At 46.8% G+C, this 12,870-nt stretch overlaps 1 protein-coding gene across 9 annotated transcripts in view; it reads left to right on the forward strand.

Moving 5' to 3' along the window:
* The window catches only part of LOC135361573 (uncharacterized), a 134,600-nt gene that overhangs the window by 50,431 nt on the left and 71,299 nt on the right, over window positions 1–12,870 (forward strand). For 3 of the 9 annotated variants that reach the window (XR_010405009.1, XR_010405006.1, XR_010405011.1), the window contains exon 4: window positions 6,701–6,817. The exons of 3 other annotated variants lie outside the window; for them this stretch is intronic. The gene's annotated coding sequence lies outside the window, so the exon portion shown is untranslated. Of the gene's footprint in view, window positions 1–6,700; window positions 6,818–8,749; window positions 10,364–12,870 lie in introns of those variants that run through there. 3 more of the 9 variants (XR_010405008.1, XR_010405007.1, XR_010405010.1) reach the window with 2 other exon arrangements.

Genomic DNA, 12,870 nt, shown 5'->3' on the forward strand with positions numbered 1-12,870 from the left:
TGTGTGTGTGTGTTTGGTATCGTCTTAACTCAGGTTCCTTGGAAGCAAAGCTCAAGAAAAGAATGTGGGTGTCTATGATGTCTTTAGGGACTGCTCTCAGAAAAAAAAAAGGGGGGAGGGAGCTGGATAGGGCAGGAGAGCTAAGAAAGGGTGTGCTCTCACGCCTAATCTCATGGTTTGAATTGTACCAGAGTTGGGGCTGCCTGAACCAAGGGGGTAGTCTCCTGAACCCCCATGTCAGCCAGTCATTGGCTGTGGACCACTCTGAGGAACAGAGATGCATAACCTCTGGGAAGGCAGTTCCTGCTCAGCTCAGAGTAATTCTCCAGGGAAGGAGGCAATGCTCTGGGCAGCTGGGGAATGGGGGCATCGGCCTGCATGGGGTTACCCACGCTGTCCATTTCGTGAAGTTTTAGAAAATGCATTTCTTAGTGTGCATAATGGGAAAAAAAAGTTTGAGAAACACTGGTTTAGAAGAATTTTGCCCATCAACCCATGGGAAAGAAAATGAGGCCTCTTTCACTCTTTTCCTCATTTCGTTGGACAAAGGCAAATCCCCACATGCAGTATTCATTACAAATTTCCTGTCAGAGAAAAAGGCACCACAGAAAGGCAACAAAATGTGGAGGATGTTCTGAATGTTTTAAGCTTAAGCCTTAAGGCCCCAGCAGCCACCTAAGGAGGCTTAGAACTGTGTTCTCGGACTGGGGGCATACCACCCTGGGGGTGGAGGGGTGAGCTGTCGGGGGGGCCTCGAAACAGTGAAATAAGCATGACACGTGTTTGCAAAGCACTCATTTCCCCCAATTCAAGGTTTTAAAACACTTTTTATGACCATGGATATGATATGGAGCAAAATACAAAATTCACATGAGCTTTTAAGATAGAGAATAAAATTACAAAGAGATGTCAGATTAGAGCTCACGGCTTTGGACTATGCTCTCAGACTCCCAGACGTTCTTGTTGGTTGCTTCTGCAGTTAGACACTCAAGGAGAAAATGGTGGAAAGTAGCAGTTATAATGTTCGTCCCTTTTCAAGAGGGTGTAGCTAAACGCGGTCCCCCAGATTCCAAGCAGTTTGCTGGGAGCTGACATTCATCCACCCAACAGTCTTGGTCTCCAAACCTAAACTACCAGAACCATTCAGTTCGTCAACAGATGGTGATCAAACCAGCAACTGGGGATGAAATGACGAACAAGACAGATCATCCTGTCCTTCTGGACGGTTCTGGTCAGAGGATTCAGACAAAACCAAATAAATAATGCAGGAGTCATTAGACCTGCTCATCAAAACTCTGTGGCTTTCTGCCTTTGGGGCATACATCATGAGTGCAGTGATAGGGCCCCTTGTGGGGGCTGGGGACAGTGACTGCTTCTGGCCAATGAGTCCTGACTAGAAGTGATGTGTGTCCCTTCTGGGCTGAGCAGTTCATGTGGTGCTCCCTGGGGCTCTGTGCCCTCTGACACGATGACCAGCGAAGTGTCCATATGGTGGTCGCCCCATCAGCTGGGCCCCTGAGCTGAGCGTCCCAGCTGCCTCCTAACATACGTGTGGAATGAAAAAACAGTAAATCTTTGTTGTTTTAGGCTCTCGAGATTTGCAGGGGGGGTTTATTACTACACCGTGATCTAAACTATCCTGACTCATACAAAATAATAAAATAAAGCAAAATTATAAATTGTGATAACTCCTGTGAATAAAAGGAACAAATTTCTAATATAACATGTTAGTGGCCTACAGGTCAGGGGAAGCTTCTGTGAAGATAGGGAATTTAAGCAGGCATCTATTAGATCAAGGTAATGCATACTAATTGTTTTGCTTTATGGCTGAGAGAAGCAAAGTCGCCCTAGCATCACAGAACCAGAAAGGTGGGAAAGTGGGGGTACAGAGTTGCCCAAGGTCCCATGGCTAATTGATGGCAGAGCTGGTGCTCTAGCTTCGACATGTGGACTTGGCTCTCTAGGCAAGTGAGGGGCCTAGGGTAAAACACTGAAGGAGACCACCCTCTGGGGCTTCCCTGACCTTTACACAATCCTGAGAATGCTTGCGTCTGAAAGGTGGTACCCAAGGGGCCCACTCTTAAGGAGGCACTCATTCTCAGGGTCATGCAAGTGCAGAGTTGACAGCTGGAAATGAGTGCCTCCTTAAATGTTACACCCTAAGCTCCTCCTCCCCTGACCCTGGTCCCAGCTCCGCTCTACTAGGAGGAGCTGTTCTCAGCAGGGATGGCAGGCAAGCACTTAGCATTCAGGTAACCGTGGCTGTGTCCTTGGCCTTCTGGGGGTGTCTGCTGATGTAATCTGAAACGGCACTACACTCTTTGGGATCTTGTGCCAGGGAAGGCGCAGGGTTTTCAGGCTGCCAGAAACTGGCTTCTTCCCATGGTCCGTGGTGGGTAACCAAGCAAGGAGACCAGGGAGTGAGATTTCTGGAGTTTAGGAAGGGCTGCAGGATGGATGGGGCCATATTTCCCCTCAGTGCAGAAAAGGCCTTTCTTCCACTTTGAAAAGGGTAACTCCAAATACAGAAAAGGAATTAAATGAAGTGCATTCTCTGTGAGGTGTTGAAGAACTAATAGCACCTTCTTCTCCTGGAAGCAGGTTTGGGGATGGGGAAGAGGAGAGAGAAGTTAACAGCTAACAGCTCCTTTGTGTGGGGCCCAGGCTGCCCATTGGCATCACAAGCTTGGTTCGATTATCCCCACTTTTCAGAGGAAGGAACCATTTTTAGTCGAAGGCACTCGCCCATTTGAACACAAGTTTAACTCTTATCCATTTGAGGACAGGGAGTAACAGAAAGGGTAAGGTGTGGTGGCCGGAAGTGCTGATCTGGAGTTGAGGACAGAAAACAGATAAGAGACAAAGCCACCTACTTTACAAAGTTAGCCTCTTAACCCAGACCACCCGATTTTGCATAAAATTTCACAAATCCACCACCTCCTGGATCATGGTTCTCAGGCAATTTCTAACTGGATTGTTGAGCAAGTGGGTGTGCATTCAACAAAAAACAAAATTTGTACAGACCTTCAGGGGCACAGAGAATCTCCATTTTGCCACATCTCATTTTTTTGTTTTACCAAGGTGACATTTACAAACCGTGGAATTTGCTTGCAGTTAGAATATAGTTGATGATTGTTAGAAGATGTATACAATTATGGAGCCATTATCACTTCCATCGCCCCTGGAGTTGTGCCTACTTGTGGTCACTCTTAAACATTTAGTTCTATCGTGCATTTTGAGTTAGTTTTGTGCAGCCACAGCTTTTGGACCCTTCTCTTGAAGATGAGACCAAAGCAAAGGGGCTTAACTCAAGTTCTAAAGCAAACTCACGACAGAGCTAACACATATCGTTAAGGTCCCTTCCAGCCCAAGTGTTTGCTTTGACTGAGTTAATTTGCATCCACATATTCCAGCTTTGAGGCCTCATGATTGCTGCTCAAACCTCCCTCAGTATAGAGGCCTTCTTCATGTCGGAGCCAGGTGTCTCTTATCAGTTCAGGTCCACTGTGTCTGTCCCTCAACTGAGTAGAAGCACAATTGTTTAACATCATTGTTTATACACTTGAGCCAGCGGAGCCATCCCATCCACGTTTCTTCTAGCCAAATAACTTTGGCTTCTTTTCCTCCCAGGGGGCTGTTTTTGCCCCTCCCAGGCCTGGCCTTGCATCTCCACACTAATGCCCTGTATGTGGCACTTGCCACTTTGGTATTGAACATTACAGCTCGGAAAGCCAGGGCAGGCTGGAAACGTGTAGTGGGGTGGATTTCCCAAAGGATGCTGGAGGGAAAGCAGCTGCCAACTTCCATTCCGATGTGTCGGGCAAGACAGCTGGAATTGTTAAGCCTTTCAAGTTCTAAGATCACTGGGGGGTAGGGAAGGCCAGGGCAGAAGGACCTGTGAGGAAAGGTTAGGCCAAGGCAACTCAAGAATCACATGTGTCGGGCGCCTGGGTGGCTCAGTCGGTTAAGCGACTGCCTTCAGCTCAGGTCATGATCCTGGAGTCCCAGGATCGAGTCCCACATCGGGCTCCCTGCTCGGCAGGGGGTCTGCTTCTCCCTCTGACCCTCCTCCCTCTCATGCTCTCTGTCTCTCATTCTCTCTGTCTCAAATAAATAAATAAAATCTTAAAAAAAAAAAAAAAAAGAATCACATGTGTCACTCAAACACAGAGCAGTTTATCCTCTCGTAGTTTGGGTCCAACTATAAGACCTGTTCTTTTCACCTGGTCCTAGAAAGATCGCATCAGCAATGATCTACTTCTTGATGAAGCAAGTTTTGAAACTGTCATAGTTTGACAGCAGTGAGCTGGGAGCAATGGAGATGTCCGTCTGTAGGAGAATGGGAAAGGGCTATCTGGTGGAGGCATGCTACAGACGTTCTGTAGCAAAGGGACACCAAAGCCAGGCATGTGTGCACACAAGAGCATAGAGAGACGTTCAGTATATAGAGTTGAGGACAGAAGGGGAAAAAGAGTAAGATCTAGAGCATAGCATAAGTAATATTAGTCCAAACCACAAACACCCTTCAAAACGACAATCCACACTTTACAAGTATACAAGCTTGTATCAGGCCGTATGTTCAGCACCTAAGAGCAGATGTCTGGTGTGGGGAGGCTGGTTAGAGGGGGGGTCCATGTTAGTTTCCTGTGGCTGCTGGAACCAATTCATACAAACTGGGTAGTGTGGAGCAACATCCCTGTATTCTCTCACCGTTCTGGAGACCAGATGTCCAAAATCAGCATCACCGTGCTGAAAGCAAGATGCCGGCTCCTCTGGGCGCTATAGGGGAGAATCCACTTAGGCTCTTCCAGCTTCTGGTGGCTGTTGGCACTCCTTGGCTTGTGGCCGCATCACGCCAGTCTTGAAGGCCAGCATCTTCAAGCCTCTCTGCTCCACCGTCACAGTACCTTCTCCTCTGTGCTTCTCATAAGGATACGTGCGATTACATTTAGGGCCCAGCCAGATAATCTGGAATATAATCTCCCCATTGTAAACTCCTTAATCTCATCTGCAAAGACCACCTCCCCACCCCGTCCCCTGTGCCATGTAAGGTGACATTCACAGGTTTCAGGGATGCAGAGGTGGATATCTTCAGGGGATCCAATTTTTCAGCCTCTGATAGGGCCCCTTATTCTTTTTCTTTCACACCTCTCACCTAATCACCAGAAAATCATGTTGACTCAACTTTCCAAGCATCTAGAATTGACCCACTTCTACCATCTCCGTGGGTCCCGGCCAGGCTAGCTGAAGCCACCACCATTCCTCATGGGTCCCTTGGCTTATTATCTCCTCGTTTCTCTACCATGTCTACACAGAGCCAGAGTATCTTTTTTTTTTAAACTTTAGTCAAATTATGTTACTCTTCTGCTTCTCGTTTTCTTTTTTTTTTTTACTCTGCTTTATTTTCTCTTCATAACATTTATTCACCAGTTGCCTTATATTTATTATTTACTTATTTGTCAGTTTCCATGACTCGAATAAGCTCTGCAAGAGCAAAGACTTTAACTGTTTTATTTCCAGCAGGAAAAAGCAGTGTCTAACACACCGTAGACACTTGAAATCGTTGTCAAATGAATGAGCAAAGGCAACAAAGTAAATGTAAAAAGAGAGGGGCTTTGCATAGACCCCTGTGAAGGTGTGTCATAAACTAAGGTGTACAATTTACTCATCACTTCTATCGTCCCGAGCACAATTTATCTAGAGCGCTAAGGTTACATCGCAGGGTGGATGGCTTTACTTTCAGGCCACACCAAAGCCCTGGGCTCAGAGAGTGGGCACGGCTCATGAGCCACTCCTCCAGGGACCTGACAATCCAGGGCAAGCGTGGACTTTGAGGACAGACTGACTTTGAAGTCCCAGGTAGATTATCTTGGGCAAGTTACTCAAACACTCTGAGTCTCAGTTTTCTAATCTGCTAAATGAGGATTATAATTCCTATGTGGCAGGATTCTTCTGAGGGTAGAAATAATGTAGCTAAAGTTCTTGCCATTTTGTTCTATACCCAGGTGGCCCTTCATTCCATCAAACTTGGAGATCCATGGCTTTATAGTGATATTATGGGCTGGGAGCCACAGAATGAATTCCACAAAATAACCCTCATTACTTCATATCATGTTTTTCCCATAGCAAAACACTGTTCTTTGTATACTGTGCTATTAGCCCATAGAAGAGGTTGATTAGTGATCAAGTCAAGCATCTCAGTATCTGGAAAGGCATGTCTGTCCCAGCCACTAGGAGAGGGGCTCCCTTCCTCAGTCCTTTAGAGTGTCACAAGTTCACCTCCGGCATAGCCCTTCTCACTCTCCATTGTAATGGCCTGCAGAATTGTCTACACCCCATACCAGAACTCTTTGTGGAAAGGTACTGCGTCTTAGTCATTTGTCTTTGTACATTGACTGTTGAATGGATAAATGATATGTAACATACATTTTATATCACTAGTACAATCTAATTCAATTCATTTTCAATTAAACTCAATTCCATTCAATGAACATTGCTCGATGCCATGTGTATAGTTCTAGAGATTGTGTGTTATTCCCTCGGTGAGGACAGAACCTCCAGTCTTCTGCTGGGACTGGAGAGGAGCACGTGCCAGGCTGATGATCGAGGAGGGAGACAAGATCTGGAGCTCTAACTGCTCCTTGAAAAGATTTTCACCAATCCTTCTGTTTTTAACTTCTGCTTTACCCTCTACTTCTAGATATACCTGGTGCCACCAATTTCTGGGCCGGTTGAAGGTTCTGCATGACAAACTGGGCTGCTTTTGGTCTTCACAATAATGGCTCATGATGCAGCATTCTCAGGACAGCGAGGTCAGGTACCACCTGCCCATTTGCTTTCTAGTTTCAAAAGCCGTGTTAGTCTCTTTTTTCTCTTCTTTGTACCTTGTTCTTGTGCATTCATTCCCGCTTCTGCTCCCAACCTTTTAGTAGAGTTTAAGTAGGAAAAAGAACTGTGTTTGTTTAGAGTGCGTCTGTATTCCTCTCTTATTGCTACCTAACAAATGACCACAAATTTAGTGGCTTAGAACACATTTATTATCTTATCTTTCTGGAGGGTAGAAGTCCAACATGAGTCTTACTAGGCTAAGAGATTGGCTGGGCTGCATTTCTTGTTGGAGGCTTTGGATGTGAGACTCTGTTTTCTTGACTTTTCCAGCTTCTTTTTATTTTTTTATTTTTTATTTTTATTTATTTATTTTTTTAAAGATTTTATTTACTTATTTGACAGAGAGAGACAGCGAGAGAGGGAACACAAGCAGGGGGAGTGGGAGAGGGAGAAGCAGGCTTCCTGCGGAGCAGGGAGCCCGATGCGGGGCTCGATCCCAGGACCCTGGGATCATGACTGGAGCCGAAGGCAGACGCTTAACGACTGAGCCACCCAGGCGCCCCCCCCCCTTTTTTTTTAAAGATTTTATTTATTTATTTGACAGAGTGAGAGAGCACAAGCAGGGGGAACAGTAGAGGGAGAGGGAGAAGCAGGCTCCCCGCCAAGCAGGGAGCCCGATGTGGGGCTCGATCCCAGGACCCTGAGATCATGACCCGAGCCGAAGGCAGACGCTTAACCATCTGAGCCACCCAGGCGCCCCTTGACTTTTCCAGCTTCTTGATGCTGCCTGCATTCCTTGGATTCTGGCCCCTTCCTCCACCTTCAAAGCCAGTAACAGTGGGTCAAGTTCTTCCACATGGCATCATAAAGACCTACTCTTCCACCCTTAAGGACTCTCTTGTGATTATATTGAGCCCACCTGGATAATCCAGAATAATGTTCCTATTTGAAAGTTAGCAGATTAGCAATTCCATCTATAACTGTAATTTCCTTTCTCATGAAAAGTAAACATATTCACAGGTTCCAAAGATTAGAGCACGGGCATTTGGTGGGGCAGGGAGCCTTATTCTGCCTATGGCAGCATCATTCACTGGAACTTAGAAATTCGAAATCCTGTTTGCGACCATCTTCTATCAAGACTTAACATGACTCCGGGCGCCTGGGTGGCTCAGTTGGTTAAGCGACTGCCTTCGGCTCAGGTCATGATCCTGGAGTCCCGGGATCGAGTACCGCGTCGGGCTCCCTGCTCGGCAGGGAGTCTGCTTCTCCCTCTGACCCTCCCCCCTCTCATGCTCTCTAACTCATTCTCTCTCTCAAATAAATAAATAAAATCTTTAAAAAAAAAAAAAAAAGACTTAACATGACTCCATGGGGCACCTGGGTGGCTCAGTCATTAAGCGTCTGCTTTTGGCTCAGGTCATGATCCCAAGGTCCTGGGATCGAGCCTCACATCGGGCTCCCTTCTCCATGGGAAGCCTGCTTCTCCCTCTCCCACTCCTCCTGCTTGTGTTCCTTCTCTCTCTGTCTCTCTCTCTCTGTCAAATAAATAAAAAATAAAATCTTTAAAAAAAAAAAAGACTTAACATGACTCCAGATTGCAAAGAAACTTAAACTTCTCATACAATCCACACTTCTTAAATGTTTTGTAGGAGTTTCCAAAGATGTATAGAAAATGAGCTATACTTGCTCTGAAGTCGTTTCACTCCTGCAACACAGTAGTGGAAAGGCTTTTATTTGAAGAACTTAAAATAACTGTGATGGGTTAAATAGTGTCTCCCCAAAACATATGTCTGAATTCTAACCCCCGCTACCTATGAATGCAAACTTATTGGGACATGGGGTCTTGGCAGATGTAATTAAGTTAAGGATCTCAAGGTGAGATCATCCTGGATTTATCCAATGACTGGTGTCCTTGTAAAAGAAAGAAGAGCGAATTTGAGGCACAGAGGCACAGAGGGAAAGGCCATATAAAGATGGAGGCAGAGATTGGAGAACATCCACAGGCCAAAGGATGTCAAGATTGCCAGCAACCACCAGAAGCTGGGAGAGACTTGGACTATATTGTCCCTCGGAGCCTCCACAAGGAACCCACCCTGCTGACCTAGATTTTGGACTTCCGGCCTTCGCCACTATGTGAGAATGAGTTTCTGGGGTTTTATTCAAGCCACCCACTTGGTGGTGCATTGTGTTGGCAGCCCCAGGAAACAAATATGGTAAACTGTTAGCCGACTTCTTTTTCCAAGTAGCAAAATCACAGGTGGCATTAAGAACATTTTACTCAGAGAGGCCATTTCTTCACTGCTAGAACTGTCTCTGTGATGTTCAGAATGTTTACAGGCCATATCTATAAAGGCAAAGGCAAGTGGAGATGGAAATTGCAGTGGTCCCCCCTTATCTGCTGGGGGTACGTTCCAAGACCCTCAGTGGATCCCTGAAACTGTGGACAGTACTGAGCCCCGTATATGTTATGTTTTCCCCTATACATATCTACGATAAAGTATAACTTAAAAATTAGGCACCATAAGAAAGGAACAACAATAATAAAATAGAACAATTGTCAGAATGCACTGTAATAAGCGTTATGTGAATGTGGTCTCTTTCTCTCCAAATATCTTATTGTGCTGTACTTATTCTTCTTCTGGTGATGATGGGAGATGATAAAATGCTTACGTGATGATGTGAGGTGAGGGGAATGACGTAGGCACTGTGATGTAGCATTAGGCTCCTACCGAGCTTCTGACAGTATTTCAGGAGGAGGATCATCTGCTTCTAAGTAAAGGTTGACCAAGGGTAACTAAAGCCACAGAGAGTGAAACTAGAGGTAAAGGGGCTGGGAGGGGGGCACTGTGGTCCTTTGGTAATAAAACCTAACATTTACTGAGCCAAACCCTGTATTAAATGTTAGTCATTATTGGGGCACCTGGGTGGCTCAGTCGTTAAGCATCTGCCTTCAGCTCAGGTCATGGTCCCAGGGTCCTGGGAATAAGTCCCACATCGGGCTCCCTGCTCCGCGGGAAGCCTGCTTCTCCCTCTCCCACTCCCCTTGCTTGTGTTCCCTCTCTGGCTGTGTCCCTCTCTGTCAAATAAATAAATAAAATCTAAATAAATAAATGTTAGTCATTATTTTATGTAATCTTCATAATATCTCTATGAGGGAGGTACTATAATAATCTCCTTTTTATAGGCTTGGAAACTGTAGCAGAGAGAGGTAAAACAACAGAAAAAAACATTCTTTTGGTGGGGTGGGGGTGAGAAGCCAAGGGAGAGGGAGAGAGGATCTCAAGCAGGCTCCACGCCTGACAGATGAGCTGACATGGGGCTCCATCTCACAACCCTGAGATCACGACCTGAGCTGAAACCAAGAATTGGACCCTGAACCGACTGAGCCAGCCAGGTGCCCCCAGAAAAAACATGCTAACCAAGGTCTTTCAAGACCCCAAGCAATTAGGCCTGAAGATCCTGATTGGCAGCTGAAACTGATCACATCTTCTAAGTAATTGTTCACATTCTCCTTTCCAGGGTCAAAAAGCTGGAAAGTTCAAGGGTTCCCACTTAAAAGCTTAAAAATGATTATGAATTCAATAAATCTGGAATAAATGTAGAATATCCCTTCACAGTCATATCATACCCAAAGGCTTTCTCCTAAGACAAGCTGCGAAAGAGTCAAGTCATTTAAAAAATGTTCGAAGCTGCTGCATAAATCTCACTGATGCTCATTTGATTAGGAAAATATTATCTTTCCCCACAGTTAGGCTTTTATCAGAGAGGGGAAAGATAACTGAACTGCCAGATCAGAGACTCAGAGAACTCATTACCAAGACAGATGGGAAGAAAGGGGAACTTTGAAAGTCTCTTTCAGGACTTGCAGGGCAATCATTCTTTTTTGGCGTCTTCACACATCCTGTTCTGTTCAGAAAATTAGACAACTTTGTAAGCCTGAGGCACAGTAGGTCACCCAGTGGATGATTCTCATGATAAACACCGTGATCATCTGCACCTGAGTGCACGTCGGTTTAAGCAAAGTTAAAGCCAGATCTCGTGGGTGGCTATCACTTCAATGCCACGGTCACCACGGCATTATGGTTGGAGAGGATAAGCTCACAGTTCTTTTATCTTCCACTGTCGAGATGATGTCGGCTTTTGCTCCCAGGACCCCCCATTTTGGCGATAAGCCTCAGGGCTTACTCATTCTGTGATAGGAATCTTGGGTACAATCTCCTTGTGGAAAGAAAACCAAAACTTCGGGTCCTCCCGTCTTGTCCTCCGCTGTCTCAGGCTGCTCTCGTCACAGCTCGGGGCATTGGCTGCCCTAGCACCAGGCTTGACCGCACTGGTCACGGGGGGATGGGCAGCTCAGAGCGGGGGGCTGGGCCATGGCTCCTCTACCGTCCACGTCACTGCCCTGGTGGTGTCACGTGCGGAGGTGAGCCTGTTGCTGCGGGAGCGCGGACCGTCCTGGGGTACTCTTTGCTCAGGCCTGTGTCCTAGACGGCTTCGCCCTCAGTGTCAGGATTGCACCCCAGAACCTGGAAATTATTCCTCCTCCACAGTCGGCACAGTCCAAGACATAGGATATGTGCTGACATGAGGGCAGTGGTAGAAAATGAAATTGGATGGGCAGGGTACAGGCAGAGACCATGGTGGATCTGGGGTCCTTGGCCAAGGGCTCCCGTGAGGGTTTTGAGCTGGAAGGGAAGTCCCCCCGCCTCCGAATCCTGCCTGTGTCTCAAAGATGTTGATTTTCCAAGTGGCATCCCTGGGTCCCCAAGCCAGGAACGTGGTGCGGGGCGAGCTGATGTGCCCGTCCCCTGACCCATCCTGGGGAGCCTTCCTCGGGGTCTCTTCCGTTCAGCCGCTTGTCCTCTCTGTTTGTGACTTTAAGTGAGCTGGGGAGTGGGGACTTCTCTACAGGGTGATGATGTCTGAGACTCTCATTTACGGAGTCCACGGCTGGCTGCCTCTTCTTACCTCTCTCCTGTCCTTCCTCAGCTGCTTTTCCAACCCAGGCCGTGGTTCGTTAAAGAAGGAGTTTGGAAGGAGTGCTACATAAGGACTTCCTTTCCTTTCAAGTTTCACGATGGCAGGGTGTGGAGCAAAATGAGCACCAGACTGGGGGCTTCCCAGCTCTGGGGCCGGGCTCTGTGCCCACCTCGGCACCTGCCCTCATTGCAGCTCAGCTTGCTCATCTGTAAAATAAAGGGGCTAATCAAGGTCACCCCCAGAGCTATGTGCGACTCTAACATTCGATGATTCTGGGTTTTGTAAGCCTAACGTACTCATTTTCTGTTATTTTCTGAAAACTTGACATCCTGGCTGCCATTCCCTCTCCTCTCTGTACACTGATGGTACAGAATGGCATTTTAATCACCTTGGCATTTTAGAGCAAATTTTATCCCAGAGAATCTGCAGAGAAACACAAATTTGATGTAAGTTATAATTTTTAAGATGGCTCTCCCCCCCTTCCCTCTTCTTTGTCTCTATCATTCATGAGGGTCTGTTTCCACCTGTCTCAGGCATATTTGCCTGCCTGAAGGCTGCAGAGAAACAGCACGTCTGAGATTGCTGGAAGCTTCTGGGAACGGGCTACGGTTCTGTTGGCTGCTTCCGAGGAGGGGGCAGGGAGAGCGGTCCCGGGCCAGATTTTGACAACCTCTCTTCTCATTTCTCGAGTCTGAGATCTCTCGGGAGCTGGCTCTACCACAAACTAGCTGTGCCTCAGTTTCCTCACGTGTAAAATGGGGATCGTAACAGTATTTACCTCACAGGGTTGTTAGAGGCTTCCTATTTCAGAAATCATCTGAAGTGCTTGTCCAAAATCCAGATTCCTGGGTCCCAGCTCAAACCTGCTGATTCGGCATCTCTGGAGTTAGGGCCCAGAATCTGTCTTTTCAGCAGCTCTCCCAAGCAACGTCTGTATGTGACAGTTGAGAAGGTAAACCTTACACATCTGATGCTTCCCCAGCACGCAAGGCGCCATAACCCGCATCCGCTTGAGTTCGAGGGGTAAACCGGGTGGCTTCCCTTCCTTTCTACACACAGGAA

The sequence above is a fragment of the Mirounga angustirostris genome, unplaced genomic scaffold, assembly GCF_029215605.1.
Source record: "Mirounga angustirostris isolate CCGP_5_RB_7025 unplaced genomic scaffold, mMirAng1.0.hap1 SCAF_9, whole genome shotgun sequence".
In the NCBI taxonomy this organism is placed as follows: Eukaryota; Metazoa; Chordata; class Mammalia; order Carnivora; family Phocidae; genus Mirounga; species Mirounga angustirostris.